Genomic DNA, 14,396 nt, shown 5'->3' on the forward strand with positions numbered 1-14,396 from the left:
AGCTGTCTGGCCTCAATAACATCTACAGCTACCTAGAAAGGACCCTATAAGTATTTATGTACTTTCTAGAATTGTACCATATCTGACAGTCCCTGCCATGGAGGGAAATGTAACATGGAAATTCTACATTGAACATGACAGATGTCAAAATAAAGTACAAATCTTAGAGTGGTGTTGTTCTTTGTTGTCCTGTACTTTCTGACCTGAGACATAAAGGACCATAAGCTTGTAACAAGTAACCAACTTGGCCAATTCTATGGTTCTGCTCAGCCGGTGCTGATTTGCATGTGCCCTGAGCATGCCTGCCTCTCTTCTTCATAGTCAGGTCACTCCTGTGCTGGAGTCAGCCTCACACAGTCACAGCAGAGACATGAGGGCCCCCACACAGCTCCTGGTGTTGCAGCTGCTCTGCATTATAGGTAAGAAAATTTAATTTCTGTGAAGAAATAGCATTGGAAATTTATTCAGCTGAGTCTGGTCAGTACTTCATTGTCTCTGTGAAAGTCTTTTTTCTATAGAATTGATTTTATACAAATTTATTTTCAATTTTCCAATCTCAGGTGCCAGATGTGACATCCAGATGACACAGTCTCCAGCCTCCCTGTCTGCTTCTCTGGGAGCAAGTGTCACCATGACATGCAAAGCAAGTCAGAACATTTACACTAATTTAGCATGGTATCAGCAGAAACCAGGGGGACCACCTAAGCTCCTGATCTATGATTCAAACAGCTTGGTTGATGGAGTCCCTTCTAGATTCAGTGGCAGTGGATCTGGCACACAGTATTCTCTCAAGATCAATGGCCTGCAGCCTGAAGATGTGGCAACTTATTACTGTCAACAGCATTATGATTATCCTCCCACAGTGATTCAAGTCATAACATAAACCCCCAAGGAAGCAGAAGTGTGTGGCCTGGCTGCCGCAGATGTTCCTCCTGGTAAGTCAGTCCCTGAAACTGTTTCTCAGATGTTACAGTACTTTTAACATAGCTCATGATGAGTGTTTTGCTTTTCGATTGTATTTATTCTTATTTGGTAGAAGATACTAACCAATCCTCCTGTACTCCAACTACCATTCTTCCACTTCACCTTCAGCACTACAGTCTACAAAGTCTTTTCCGCATTAACAGAGGACACAACTATTCAGTGTGATGAGTCTGAGTTGTGTCTCCAGTTGGTAATCATACAGAAGAGTTGACACTTCTCTGGAAATTACAGCACATGTTCTTTATGTACAGAAATTAACTTACAAATGTCAGTATTGAAAAGGCAGGGAATCATTATTGAGAGAAGCTGACAACAGAAAGGATTTCTGAATTTCTAACAAAATCTAGTGTCAGCAAAGGAAAGGCTGCTTAGCCATAATCCTCTGTAGTGCCTAAAAATTCCAGCAGTGGGTGTGTATGCTTTAGCTCTGTATAGCATTTCACATAGTATTTTTCTGGTTCCTATGTCCACTGGTCTGCTTACAAGAATCGAGCAATAGTGAACCACTATCATGTGATTTTCGGTCCTACTGTATGTAGTGGAATATAGACTTGTCTATATGAAACATAGAAAGTAAAGCATTGCCTTAAATATGCTTCCCAAACGATATTGATGAAGATGGAATATTACAGTGCATAATTTAGGAACAAAATGAAAGATCAAAAGTGATCTGTACTTCTCTCTCTCTCTCTCTCTCTCTCTCTCTCTCTCTCTCTCTCTCCTTCCCTCTCCTCACTTTCTCTCAGAAATATAATGCCATGTATGAATAAATACATTTTCAGTCTCTTCATGATGTCCCATTCATCTACTTGTCTACCTGTGTACCTACAGTTCACACGGGCATAATTACTGTATATATATATATATAAAACAAGTCAAAATATAATACCACATATCTATGATTTTCTTAGTTATTCCTTCCTTTTAATTGCTACATAAGTTCTAGGCTGAGTTTATCAACTTCTAAAACTCCACAACTATTCATTACATTACATGTGGAAGTCCAGCTCCTACTGTAGAGGGTTCCTGAAGGGAGGAGAGAGGAATGAGGAAATATTAGATAGAAATATAGACATAGAGAAAAGGTAGAGACACGGGATAGCTTTGGGAGGCCCTGAATCAATATCCAACCATTTTGAGGTTTTATTCTAATGAGCCTTTTATATACTATGTAGGGGAGAGGCAAAAGACCTCCCCATTTCAAGATCAAAGCACAATGTACCTACAAGTGTAGACCCTTCAAAACACCTGGTAACTATGCCTCTGGCTAAAACATCCTATTGTGCAGCCCTACTATATAAAGCAAGTATAGATTCTCTGTCTTGAATAAGACCTCTGGATTCCCACTCTTAAATTGAGATCACATGCCAATTTGAGAAAATGCACATTTATGTGTTTCATTGGGATGGAAATAATGTCCACTGGTTAAGAGGAATTGTTGTATTTGAAGAGGTTTCATTCTCAGCACCACATAGTGACCCACAGATATCTTCATCTCCAGTTCCAGGGGATCCAGCACCCTCCACTAGCCTCTAAGGTCAGCAGGCATGCCACTGTGTATTTATACATGCAGACAAAACACTCATGCATTTAAAGGTATTGTTAAAGTGATTCACATTATGAACACAGATATATTCTCTGTTTATTTCTATGGTCTGTAATGTATAAGACCTATTCTGCTGTCCTCAGTGTATTGGTATTTTTTCTTTTTCTTTATTCTTCTCTCATACAATAAATATATCCTGACCACATCCTCCTCTCCCTCCACTTCCCTTAGCAGTCCCCCACCTCTCTTCTCCCTCAGACTCCTTACTCATCCATTTTCTTTCAGAAAAGATTAGAACTCCCAGGGATATCAACCAAAGAGCACATAACAAGATGAAATCAGACTAGACACAAACCTTACTATCAAGGCTATATGGCAACCTAACAGGAGGAAGATGGTCCCCAAGCTCTACCTAATGTTTGGCTATAAGTCTCTGAATATATTCCCATCAGGGGCTGTAGTAATTCTCTCTGATGACAATTGGGCTAGGCACTAATTTATGAGTATAGTAGAGTAGCATTAGGAGTTATTTCACTGTTTTTTTTTTCCAGTCCTATTTAGTTCTACCTTAGGTCTCTGGCCCAACCATCTTCCAGTTCTTGGCCATCCACACAGTGTAAGACCTTAACTTATAAAGCACTCCATTGAATTTTTAGTTGGAGTATCAGATCTTTCAATTTCATGTTCATTTCAGTTTGAATCATATTTGATGTTTCTACCTCTGTATGAATTTTTTTCTGAGCTCTTGATCTGTCTCTGTCATTTTCACCCGCTTTAAGTTTGTGTTTTCTTGGTCATCATTATTTCCCTTAATATCTTTCCTTTTGATTTCAATGAGATTTATTACTGAACTTCATTTTTGTGCCAGTGCGTGTGTGTGTGTTTGTGTGTGTCTGTCTGTCTGTCTTGTGTCTGTGTGTCTGTGCCCACAAGATTGCAAGTCAGAAAACAGCTAGCAATAGTTTGTTCTCTCTTTTTCTGCCAAATGGGTGCTAGGGATGCAACACAGGTCATCAGGTTTGATGGCATGCACTTTGACATACTGAACCATCTTGTAGGCCCTTATTGTGCCTTTACGATGTCTTTCTTAAGTTTGTGAGCCTTTTACTTAGACATTAGTCTTATGCCCTGATCATTTCATTGTGGATCAAGCTTTTACTTCAGGCTGAAAGTTGGCTAATACCAATCTTATAGTAATTTTAGATCTTTTCATTAAGGGGACCTACTAACACATGTCTATCCCTGCAAACACATCAACCTTAAAGTGGGCAGTAACTGTAACACAATAAAAATAGAGATACAATCCCTAGACTCATGACTAATTGACATCCAGCAAGATCTCCAGGTGTCAGACAAATTATGTGGGAGTGGTTTATGCACATCTCATTCCACAGTTAGCTGGGTGAGGCTGATGATCCTGAAATCCTATCTCCATCATGGAAAAAAGAAAATCTTTCCAGGTATCCCATTGCTAATAAAACTCTTTCCTAAATAAGAATGAAGAGTTTTCACACCTGGTTCACTCTCTTCTGACAACTGTTGTAGTCATCGTTCCTGAGCTGATGTTGGTTTGCATCCTAAATGATTTCAAGTTTAGAGCATATTGAAGGTCAACAGAGAAAAAGTCATATTGATAACCTTGAATAAAGTCTTTGGGCATGACACACACTTGTAGGCCTTAAAGATTCTCCTTGACTATCTATAAAGCATTTTTCTCTAGAATCATTGGTTCTTTCATAAGTCATTTCATAATATCATTGACTTTGTTTTAGTGTCACTATAAAATAGATCAAGGAATCTAAGTATTGAGAAAGATTTAACACTTGTATTAATATTGCCTGTGTGGAGTGTACAGAGTCTTTAAATTTTTACCCAATTTCAGACAGCTGAGACTCCCAGTAGTACAGAGAAATGATGGATCCTGAGAGCTGTGCAACAGATTCCAAATGGGAAGTTAAATTGCAAATAACATCAGGATTTTTTGTCCCCTGGAATTACCATTAGAAGATAAACTGGGATAGCTAAGTAATTCAAATATATCTGCTATTACAGAGGACTGGATTCATTTCAGCTCATATCCATGGGTAAGATGAGTGTCAGGGAATCTGATTTCCTCTTCTGGCTACGATATGCACTGTACACATGCTACATACAAATATACTTGCAAAAGAAAGAGCCATACACATAAAATAATACGTTAAATTTTTAAAACAAAAGAAGAATATAGTCAAACAGTATTAAGGCACTTTTTTTTTTAGCTGAGGATCAAACCCAGGATCTTGTGCTTGCTAGGCAAGTGCTCTACCACTGAGCTAAATCCCCAACCCAAGGCACTTTTTAATATCAAAGTTTATATAAAACAAGGAGACTGAAAATGGAAACATAAATTAGGCAAGAAGTATGTGGTCTTAAATTAAATCATTAACTCAATATTTCACATCTCTAACAGTGGTTTTGATGGGCTTTCATGTGACAATTCATAGTTGATTTTCAGCTACCATTTATTCTTCATAAAATACATTTCATAAACTATTTGCCTTATGAACTTGACATTCTAGATTCTGTTTCATTCAGCATATTTTATATGAAGATAATTCATGTAAATACCTTTGGGGCCTCATATGAAAATATAATTGATGGCTCACAAAGGCAGAATAATAGCTGATGGAACTCCTGTGCAACTAACTACATGGACCTTTTAATCTTGGAAATTAACAAGAACACCTCCTGAGATAATGCTCAGTACAGAATCTTTGCACCTAGAGGTTGACCTAGTCTTCCCTAAATTTTCCAGTAAGGGTGGTGGCTATAAAATACATCAAGACATGCCTTGCCTTGTGTCCTCTGGATGAAAATTACAAACAGGTAGCCTAATCATGGATGAAGTATATAAGTGTGTTGTCTATTTATTGAAGCCTATGGTTAGATTTTAAATAGTCATCTCCACAATTCTACTTTCTTTTCTTTGAATTAAAAAAATTATTCTGATTATTCTTGAAGTAATATGAATGTTTTTTGTTTTTGTTTTTTTGTTATTTTTTCAGATGTATTAACAAATGAGAGAAATATTTCTGATTCTATGTCTTTTTTAAAGTTGAGAATATATTGTTTTTTAAATTGAGACTGTATTACTATTGTTTTACATAAAATATATGTTCATTTGAGAATCCATTATTATTTCACATATATATTATATATACAATTTTGGAATAATATATAATTTTTCCATTCAGGATGCGTTATATTAAGGTTAGTATTTTAGGTCTGTTAGAGTTTTTGGTGAAAAGGAATTATTGAGTTTTCTGTTTTTCATATTAAATAAGTAAAATATTTAAATTAAAATGAAACACTGTAGGTCTGTATTTATTCTTCATTTATGTGCCTTATCCTATTTCAGTAATCACTTTTATGAAAAAATAAATTAATTTATTATATAAATACATATGTGGTGATAAAAGACCTGCTACTTTATTTAGTATTAATGTTGTAAATATTTTTAATACATTCCAAGATACATTTTCAACTTCTAAATTAATTATTCTGATATATATGTTGGGTCTCTACATACTTTAGGCATATTTTTAAGAAATTGTTTAGATTTGGCTCACAACTGTAAAATTTTATTTTCTCCTTCCTTATAATATGTCCATCTTGTTCATGCTTTCTTTGAAGACTGGACTCGAGGATTTAAAAGTGACAACCTGTTTTAATCAGCAATTACAGAAAGTACAGCACATTTAAAAAGGTAAATGAGCGAGATGATTTTCCCTTTAGCATTTTGAGCTGGGCTGCTCAATTTTAAGATATATCCTTTCTTTTCCAACATAATATTATTTTTGATTATTTGGGAATTTCATTCAGTACACCCTGAACATAGTAGCATTCTATTTCTCCCAGGTCCAGACTCCTACCCTTGTGCCTTCTTGAAGATATATCCTTTTGTGACAGAAATTGTCTCCTTATTGTCTGAAAAGAACATGATTTTGTTTTGATGTAATACTTCATTATGTTACACATGAATGCATTAACTAAATGTATGGCTGTTAGTTGGCTAAAATTTTCTGTAGTTCATACTTTTAAGTCAGTATACATTAATATATAGATGTAGGAATTTGTGTGTTAAGACAGCATCATTGTTAAATAAATTCAAATGTTTTATTTTAATCTTAATTCATGAGTAGGTGGGTATGGGTTGCTGAGATAAATCAGGCTTGCTGCTGTGCCCAGTCTGCAATGATTTGTATGTACCTATAGCACAGTTCAGAACCTGAAGACTTCTTAAACTTGGCATATCCTACGCAGGAATCCGTTCCAGCAAGGAAAGTGCATAGCCCTGATGGTCCTCACTCAGCTACTGCAGTTGATGCTGCTTTTGCTCCCAGATAAGCAAGAAAAATAAAGGGGAATTGCTTAGTCAAATGTGACTAATCTGGCCTTATACTTCTGATAATCATCTAGCAACATGATTATCATAGTGTCATTGAATGTTTCCAATCTTAGGTACCCAAGGTGAAGTAAATTTGGTTAGATCCCCATTACTTCTGTTAGGAACACAAGGAGATAGTACCACTATCAATTATCAGGTCATCATGGGCATTACCTATTATTTAAAATGGGACTCAACAAGAGCCAGGAAAAGCTCTTAAGCTCCCAAACTATGATTGATCCAGCTTAGATTCTGGTGTCCCCTCAAGGTTCACTGTTAGTTGACCTTTGAGAGATTTCACTTTCAATCTCAGTAGTCTAGAGTCTGAAGATGATACAATCTATTACTATCAAAACTCAGGTGCTCATTCCCACAGTGACATAAGTCTTAACATAAGCAAGGAAATAATAGTTTCCATCTAGGCTTCTCCAATTTTTGACTCTGTATACTTAAACACGCTGAGAAAATGTGTCTGAGTGATCGGGGCTTTGAAGAATACTGATATTTTAATAATAGCAGCCAGGCAAGCCCATTGTATCCTATCTCTGTGCTCTACATAAGTAATAGACTTAATTCTTCATGTCATCAAGAATAGAGTTTAAGATGACTGAGGCATCTGAATCATGTCATCAATTGATTTACAACAGAAATACAAAAACCACTGTAGAGAGTAGAAGCACAGATTCTGTTAATAAAAAATTATCATAATCAATAATCAATAACTGCATTATGCAAGGTCATATTCAATAGAATGGAAAGTTGTTATTATTAATATTGTGCTACTTATCTAAAAGCTAGGTAATACCTCTGTAATGAACGGCATATATCCATATTAAGGCTGTGTGGTAGAAATCTATTTTGCAGCCACCATATTATTAATGTTGTCTTCCAATCACAGAAGCTTTGATTAATCACAGAACCCCTCAAAATCTTAGGACTGTTATAAGTTTACCAAGAAATAAATAATAATGACTCTCTGCAGTAAAGATATATGGACAAAAGTGTTTGCTGTGTGACTTACTACATCACACTACAGAGTCCATCACAAGATTCTCCCCACACTTCCTTCTTTTCTTTTTCACTCTTGAATTTTATCTGGGGTAGTACTGCAATGGCAGAGGGCAGATAATCTAGGATGGAAAATGAATGGGAATGGGATCAAGATGCATGATGTGTAAGACACAAACAATGAATAAAAAGAAAGTTAAAAAATAATTGCTCATTAACTTCCACCTGAGATTCCAGCCATTCCTTCTCTTTAATCTTACAAACTGCAAATATTCACTCCGCAGACAGATGCGGCAAGTACAGTATATAATACATTGACTGGCATAAGTATTCAGTTAGTGAATGCAGCTGTGAGTCTCTTCAGTGATTCACCCACACTTCAGTAAGTAACCCCTCAGCCATGGTGCTGTAAGCCAGCAGTTCTCAACCTGTGTGGTGCAACCACTTTGGGAGGGTCAAGTTACCCTTTCCCAGGGTCAGCTAAGACCATTCTGCATATCACATTTTTACATTATATTTTATAACAGTAGCAAAATTGCAGTTTTGAAGTAGCAAAATATTTATAGTTGAGGTTTACTACAACATGAAGAACTATACTAAAGAAATGCAGCATTATGAATGTTGAGAACCTCACAAGTGTAAGCAATTCCTATAAATCCATTAACACACCCACATAGATATGGATAGTATTGGTTTTTTACTCTTTGTGAATTTCCTGTCTGGGATGAATAGATATTTCTGAGTATCATTGCAGAGAAATTCTACAGAAAGTATTCCAAGTACAATTAGGCACTGTTAGTCTCAATATTGAGGAAAAACACACCAGTACTTCAGAATGTGTGAGTGTGTTTGGACACAGAGATCATTTAAAGAGTCTCAATATTGGAGAGACAATTATTTAAATATATTGTTTAAAAGAGTCTCAGTATTGTTGAAGTACAACAGAGAATTCAAGATATTATCCACCTTATTCTCTTGTGAGTTCTTTCACCTTGGCTTATAGAACATCTTCCTGTGTCTTAAATGTTCATTCCTATTATGCCTCTGCTTACTAATTTTATGTTAATGGCACCAATGATATTTGGTTTTGGAATCACCAAAGTTAACTGAACAGAATAATCTCATCAAACACCTTCAAATTCTGAGGTACTTGTGTCTTTACTCTCAAAAACGGGAACAAAAGTTCAGGTGACTCAATCACTTTAAGATGTTCACTTGGTCTTAACAATTCACACTCTTGCAGTCCCTCATCTTTATTGACAGTTGGACTCCTGGAGCTCCACCTGGTGCCTGGCCAAGGATGTCTGCATCCACTTCCATCAGTTATTGGATGAGGGTTCCAGCACAACAGTTAGGGTGTTTGGCTATCCAATCACCAGACTAGGTCAGAAAAGTCTTTCTCTCGACCATTGCTAACAGTGTACAGAGAATGTATCATTGTGGATTTCTGGGGACCTCTCCAGCACTCTGCCTATTCCTGTTCTCATGTGGTCATCATTTATCATGGTCTGTTATTCCTTGTTCTCCCTTTCTGTTCTTGATCCAGCTGGGATCTCCTGCTCCCCTAAGATGTCTTTCCCTTGAACCATCATTACTCCCACTGTCCTCCAGGTTGTTCATGTAGATCTCATCCATTTCTCTGTCATTGGATGATCTCTGTGTCTTTCCTAGGGTGGCAGCCAGGCAGTGGGACTGAGACCTGTCCTTAGTGCATGAGCTGTCTGTTTGGAAACTTGGGCTTACACAGGGACACTTTGCTCAACCTGGAAGGAGGGGACTGGACCTGCCTGTACTGAATCCACCAGGTTGAATTGAATCCCCAGAGGAGTCTTGGCCATGGAGGAGATGGGAAATGTGGGGAGGGGTTGGGGGGAAGGTGGGGACAGGGGTGGGAGGGGGGAGGACAGGGGAACCCATGGCTGATTTGTAAAACTAAAACACAAATATAATAAATAAAACAAGGAAAAAAAAATATGTTCAATTTGGTCCTTGGTCAAGACAGTGTCTGTCAGCTGAGTAGTGGAGGTACATGCCTTTAATCCTAGAACTCAGGAAGCACCAGCATTTAGATCTCTGTGAGTTCCAGGCCACCCCGGTCTATACAGTGAGTTTCAGGACAGTTGTGACTGTTTCACAGAGAAATCCTGTGTCCAAAAACAATAACAACAACATCAAAACTGTTGCCAAGTTACTTTTCTCCTTTATCCAGATGAAAATTTATGAATAATTCTCTGATAATTTATTTAATTTCTATTTACTATTTAAAATATCAGTCTATGCTATTTTCTCTAATAAGTATACTATGCTTATTATTGTGTTTTACAAAGTCTCCTGGTCTAACCAATAGATGTCTCAAAAAATTGGATTTAATTTATGGTCATCTGATCCTTTTATGACTACAGAATTTCTTAGCTGAAAATTCCAGATTCAGAAATTATATTTCCCAAAACAACAATATTTTTTGTTAAATTTGTGGGATTTAGAATTTTTAGTAAACTAATCATTCCTTCTATGCTATGGGAAATCATCTATCTATACATCTTTATGCACATAAATCCACAAGAATATGAGTATTCATATTTCTATCTAAAATTAAGTGAGTTTAAATATTACATATTTATAATGCCATTTCCAAACTTCTTTTAGATAATTTATTTCATCTCTCTTTACATTAAATACTATGGCCCTTATTTTCATTAATTCATTTACTTATTTGACCAATCCCATGCTTAAATCATACACCATTTGGTATCATCTCCTATACCTCCTTCGAAAACATCTTCCTATCTACATGCACAGCCCTTCCACTCTGATTCTTCTCATGTGCCAAGCAAAGTGATAGTAACTCAGATTCAGAGGGAAAATACCTATGTTAATGATCTCCTTGTCCCTCTTCTGTTGATCTGACAGTCTGAGTCCACAGTAACAATACGATCTACTATGGAAGGAGGAACTCTAAACTCCATTGTTGCTGTAAATTCCTGGGAAGAGTCTCCATTTTTCTTCTAGTATATTTCTCTATTCAGACTCACTAATCTCCACTGGTATATCCAGACCCATTGATAACCATGTTTTCTAGAATATCGAAACAATATGATTGTGATAAAAATATCCAAGTTCAGATAACATCATAGATTCCAAGGTATAAATGAGTAGCTGTTAAAAAGAAGGCTTCCACATCTGAAGACAATCACTTGATTTAACTCTAGATGGAGAACAGGAGCAACAATCTGCATCTTCTAGGGAATACTAGTCAGAGATACATGTAGTTTTTAGCAGAGACTGAAAGGAGGCCAGTTTCTCATACTGGAAGAGGGGATATCCCAACTCTGTCTGTCCATGATGAAAGATGTGAAGCAAAGCAATTCCTAAACAGTAAGTAAAGGCAGATGGCTTAGTTGAAGAGTACAGATTAGTGATGACAAAGACTATTCTTTACTATAAATACCAATTCTGATGGTTCTGGTTAATATAGTCCATCTTCTCACCAACTATGTCATGAAATGGAAGGAAAGAAAGACACTTTGATATAAGTAGCACATAAAAGCATCAAAGGTGTCTATGAGGTTCATTTCTTTAACTACTGGGAATATAGTTCATGTCCTACCTGAAATGGTAGCATAGTAAGCATGTATTACAACTGAAATTAATCATGTTACAATATCATAGATTTTTTTTTTTTTTTTTGGTTTTTGAGACAGGGTTTCTCTGTGTACCTTTGCACCTTTCCTGGAACTCACTTGGTAGCCCAGGCTGGCCTCGAACTCACAGAGATCCTCCTGGCTCTGCCTCCTGAGTGCTGGGATTATAGGCATGCACCACCACCACCCGGCTCATGTTTTCAAAGTATAATATTGGTGCTGTCCATTTGCACCCACACATGCATTGTCAATAATATGCACATTTCTTATCTACCATAGTACAACTGGTGACACAGGTCCTTACTGATTTACTGAGATGAATCAGCCTGGAAGTTGTGTCCAGTTTAATCAAATTCTTTATGATTTGCATGTGCCAGAGCACAATCTATTGATCTGAATCCTACTTAATAAGCTGTTCAAAACCAGTTCAGATGTCAGTGTCACTGGGACAAAACTAAGGAATGATGGCTCCTGCTAATCTCCTAGGGCTTATTCTAGGGCTCCTGTTGGACTTGCTCCCAGGTAAGGGAGGAAGGCATCATTGAGTCACTTAGGACACAGTAACAAATGCTGCCTCATTCTTCAGGTAATTCTTCCTGTACCATAATTTACAGATTATATTGATTATATGTTTCCAACCTTAGGTGGACAAGGAGCCTTCTAGCTGACTCAAATCCCTTCCCATCTCTGTCTGCATCACCAGGAAACACCATCAACTATTGGGCCAGTTAAAGGATTAGCAATTATTTAAACTAGTACCAGTTGAAACCCTGAAAAGCTCCTCAGGGCCTAATATATTACGCCACCTACTGGGCAAATGGAGTCAATGGAGGTTCAGAGGTAGTGGTTTCTGAGACATATTTCACACTTAACATCAGCAACCTGGAGTCTGAAGATTTTTCAGCTTATTATTGTTAACAGTATTATGAGCTTCCTCCAAGAATGATGCAATCATAACAACAACTCACATAGGAAGCAAACATTTCTGGTTGGAGTACCAAGTCATTTCTCAGTGTGTATCCATCTGCTGATAGTTATTTTTTTTAATTCATGTAATATTCAAGGATATTTTGAGGTTTTAATAGAAGTAGCCATGCATTTTTTTTCTTGTGGTAATATTCTCGGCTTTAGCAACAATAATCTGAAGTCATTGCCATGCTATTTAATTAGAGACAGAGTTTGTAACACCTGAGGCATCAGGCTTGCATCATCAATTGGATTCTTATAGCAGAAAATAAAAATAAAAAGGACTAAAACAATCTATAGTCTTGTACTTCAGCAATTAACAGGCCTCAATAAGGTGGTTGCAGCTAGTCAGGAAGATCAGTTCAAGAAGTTGGAGATATTCTACTGAGACCTGTCTAGGTGGTGCTGGGTTGCTCAGCTGATGCTCTTATCTGTCTGCAACACAATAATGGTTAATCTGCAGTCCTTACTTATATTCATTTCTCTTTCTGTAATTTGTCAGTATTACATTCTCTTACATTTTCTTATTATAACTATTAAATACTGTGGCTGTATTCTTAATTGGGGAATTTTATAAGAAACCATACAAGATTAAGGGTTACTACTTAACATTAATCCAGACATCATCATTAGCATCTGTGTGACAAGAAGTTTCATAGAAAGCTATCTGCATTCCTGAAAATTGGGAACAGGAGTATATTTGTGTATTAAGGAAAAGGAGAGCTTTTAAAGATTGCTGTGTATGTCATTCCTCATTTTTTGTTCGCTGTGTGCCTTAATGAGGATATGTAATATGTTGATAATTATGTATATTGTCATCCCCCTCAACATCACTAACTACTGGAAGTATACTTCTGAGATAATCATTTCCTAATACAGTTTCCTCAGCTGTCGACTCTATTAAAAGACTTGGAGGTAAAGAGCAGAAGATTCAATAGGCATATAGAAGCATCAACTGGTAGCATGGTAAATATTAGAAAATTGTGAGGAATATGTTATAGGGAGTCAAATACATCAGAACAGCAGCACTGGATCTGCTGGACATGCCTGAGGGCAACAGACATTGGAGGCTCTCTGTCTTAGGCTATCTGTCTAAATGAGCCCTAGAGAATCCCAATCTCTAGTATTTACTTTCTTGAAATAACAGACATCTTTTATTAATTAATTTTGCATTACCATAACTGAAATAAGTCATTTTTTAAAAACAGTGTTTTAAAAGAAAATACTTATTTGAATCATATTATTAGAGGTTTAAAATCCATCATACTCTGTAAGGTTTTTTGTAGCACCTCAGTTAACATCACCAAAGGCTGAAAGCATAGACCAAGAACAGACATATCCATCTTAAGTACTTTGACCTAAGGATCTACCTCAAGTGCTTACTTTCTCAGGAAATCTATGCCAAAGTTTCTAGAACCCCCTTACTTAGTTTTATTTCTCTTGCTATAATAAGCACCATGACCAAAAACAACTTGAAAAAGGTTTTTTTTTTATTTCAGCTTACAGCTTATAGTCTATCACAAAGGGAGTTAAAGAAAAACAATGACATCATGAGATTTGCAGGCAAATGAATGGATCTAGAAAAAAATCATCCTGTGTGAGGTAACCCAGACTCAGAAAGACAAACCTGGTATGTACTCACTCATAGGAGGATACTAGATGTAAAACAAAGATGACTAGACTGCTACTCACAACTCCAGGGAGGCTACCTAGAAAACGGGACCCTAAGAAAGACACAGGGATCACCCAATGACAGAGAAATGGATGAGATCTACATGAACAACCTGGACGACAGAGGAAGTAATGATGGTTCAAGGGAAAGAAA

At 36.8% G+C, this 14,396-nt stretch overlaps 1 pseudogene; it reads left to right on the forward strand.

Moving 5' to 3' along the window:
- Positions 1-370: 370 nt before the first annotated feature.
- Positions 371-1,149, forward strand: LOC118580219 (annotated as a pseudogene).
- Positions 1,150-14,396: the final 13,247 nt, after the last annotated feature.

The sequence above is a fragment of the Onychomys torridus genome, chromosome 3, assembly GCF_903995425.1.
Source record: "Onychomys torridus chromosome 3, mOncTor1.1, whole genome shotgun sequence".
Classification (NCBI taxonomy): Eukaryota; Metazoa; Chordata; class Mammalia; order Rodentia; family Cricetidae; genus Onychomys; species Onychomys torridus.